Below are 2,500 nucleotides of genomic sequence, written 5' to 3'. Positions count from 1 at the left end.
GAGTGAGTGGAGTGAGGAGTGAGTGAGAGTGAGTGAGTGAGTGAGTGAGTGAAGTGAGTGATGAGTGAGTGAGTGAGTGAGTGAGTGAGTGAGTGAGTGAGTGAGTGAGTGAGTGACGTGAGTGAGTGAGTGAGTGAGATGAGTGAGTGAGTGAGTGAGTGAGTGAGTGAGTGAGTGAGTGAGTGAGTGTGATGAGTGAGTGAGTGAGTGAGTGAGTGAGTGAGTGAGTGAGTGAGTGAGTGAGTGAGGAGTGAGTGAGTGAGTGAGTGAGTGAGTGAGTGAGTGAGTGAGTGAGGAGTGAGTGAGTGAGTGAGTGAGTGAGTGAGTGAGTGAGTGAGTGAGTGAGTGAGAGTGATGTGAGTGAGTGAGTGAGTGAGTGGTGAGTGAGTGAGTGAGTGAGTGAGTAGAGTGAGTGAGTGAGTGAGTGAGTGAGTGAGTGGAGTGAGTGAGTGAGTGAGTGAGTGAGTGAGTGAGTGAGTGAGTGAGTGAGTGAGTGAGTGAGTGGAGTGAGTGAGTGAGTGAGTGAGTGAGAGTGAGTGAGTGAGTGAGGTGGTGAGTGAGTGAGTGAGTGAGGAGTGAGTGAGTGAGTGAGTGAGGAGTGAGTGAGTGAGTGAGTGAGTGAGTGAGTGAGTGAGTGAGTGAGTGAGTGAGTGAGTGAGTGAGTGAGTGAGTGAGTGAGTGAGTGAGTGATGTGAGTGAGTGAGTGAGTGAGTGAGTGAGTGAGTGAGTGAGTGAGTGAGTGAGTGAGTGTGAGTGAGTGAGTTGAGTGAGTGAGTGAGGAGTGAGAGTGAGTGAGTGAGTGAGTGAGTGAGTGAGTGAGTGAGTGAGTGAGTGAGTGAGTGAGTGAGTGAGTGAGTGAGTGAGTGAGATGAGTGAGTGAGTGAGTAGATGAGGTGAGGGATGAGTGAGTGAGTGAGTGAGTGAGTGGTGAGTGAGTGAGTGAGTGAGTGAGTGAGTGAGTGAGTGAGTGAGTGTGAGTGAGTGAGTGAGTGAGTGTTGAGTGGAGTGAGTTGAGTGAGTGAGTGAGTGAGTGAGTGAGTGAGTGAGTGAGTGAGTGAGTGAGTGAGTGAGTGATGAGTGAGTGAGTGAGTTGTGAGTGAGTGAGTGAGTGAGTGAGTGAGTGAGTGAGTGAGTGAGTGAGTGAGTGAGTGAGTGAGTGAGTGAGTGAGTGAGTGAGTGAGTGACGGAGGAGTGAGTGAGTGAGTGATGAGTGAGTGAGTGTGAGTGAGTGAGTGAGTGAGTGAGTGAGTGAGTGAGTGAGTGAGTGAGTGAGTGAGTGAGTGAGTGAGGGAGTGAGTGAGTGAGTGAGTGAGTGAGTGAGTGAGTGAGGAGTGAGTGAGTGAGTGAGTGAGTGAGTGAGTGACGTGAGTGAGTGAGTGAGTGAGTGAGTTGAGTGAGTGAGTGAGTGAGTGAGTGAGTGAGTGAGTGTGAGTGAGTGAGTGAGTGAGTGAGTGAGTGAGTGAGTGAGTGAGTGAGTGAGTGAGTGAGTGTGAGTGAGTGAGTGAGTGAGTGAGGTGAGTGAGTGAGTGAGTGAGTGAGTGAGTGAGTGAGTGAGTGAGTGAGTGAGTGAGTGAGTGAGTGAGTGAGTGAGTGAGTGAGTGAGTGAGTGAAGTGAGTAGGGAGTGAGTGAGTGAGTGAGTGAGTGAGTGAGTGAGTGAGTGAGTGGTGAGTGAGTGAGTGAGTGAGTGAGTGAGTGAGTGAGTGAGTGAGTGAGTGAGTGAGTGAGTGAGTGAGATGAGTGAGTGAGTGGAGTGAGTGAGTGAGTGAGTGAGTGAGTGAGTGAGTGAGTGAGATGTGAGTGGTGAGTGAGTGAGTGAGTGAGTGAGTGAGTGAGTGAAAGTGAGTGATGTGAGTGAGTGAGTGAGTGAGTGAGTGAGTGAGTGAGTGAGAGTGAGTGAGTGAGTGAGTGAGTGAGTGAGTGAGTGAGTGAGTGAGTGAGTGAGTGAGTGAGTGAGTGAGTGAGTGAGTGAGTGAGTGAGTGAGTGAGTGAAGTGAGTGAGTGAGTGAGTGAGTGAGTGAGTGAGTGAGTGAGTGATGAGTGAGACTGAGTGAGTTGAGTGAGTGAGTGAGTGAGTTGAGTGATGTGAGTGAGTGAGTGAGTGAGTGAGTGAGTGAGTGAGTGAGTGAGTGTGAGTGAGTGAGTGATGAGTGAGTGAGTGAGTGAGTGAGTGAGTGAGTGAGTGAGTGAGTGATGTGAGTGAGTGAGTGAGTGAGGTGAGTGAGTGAGTGAGTGAGTGAGTGAGTGAGTGAGTGATAATGAGTGAGTGAGTGAGTGATGAGTGACGTGAGTGAGTGAGTGAGTGAGTGAGTGAGTGAGTGAGTGAGTGAGTGAGTGAGTGAGTGGTGAGTGAGTGAGTGAGTGAGTGAGTGAGTGAGTGAGTGAGTGAGTGAGTGAGTGAGTGAGTGAGTGAGTGAGTGAGTGAGTGAGTGAGTGAGTGAGTGAGTGAGTGAGTGAGTGAGTGTGAGTGAGTGAGTGAGTGATCTGAGTGAGTGAGTGAGT

The sequence above is a fragment of the Pomacea canaliculata genome, linkage group LG3 (genome assembly GCF_003073045.1).
Source record: "Pomacea canaliculata isolate SZHN2017 linkage group LG3, ASM307304v1, whole genome shotgun sequence".
In the NCBI taxonomy this organism is placed as follows: Eukaryota; Metazoa; Mollusca; class Gastropoda; order Architaenioglossa; family Ampullariidae; genus Pomacea; species Pomacea canaliculata.
Note: the sequence above shows the minus strand (reverse complement) of the source record.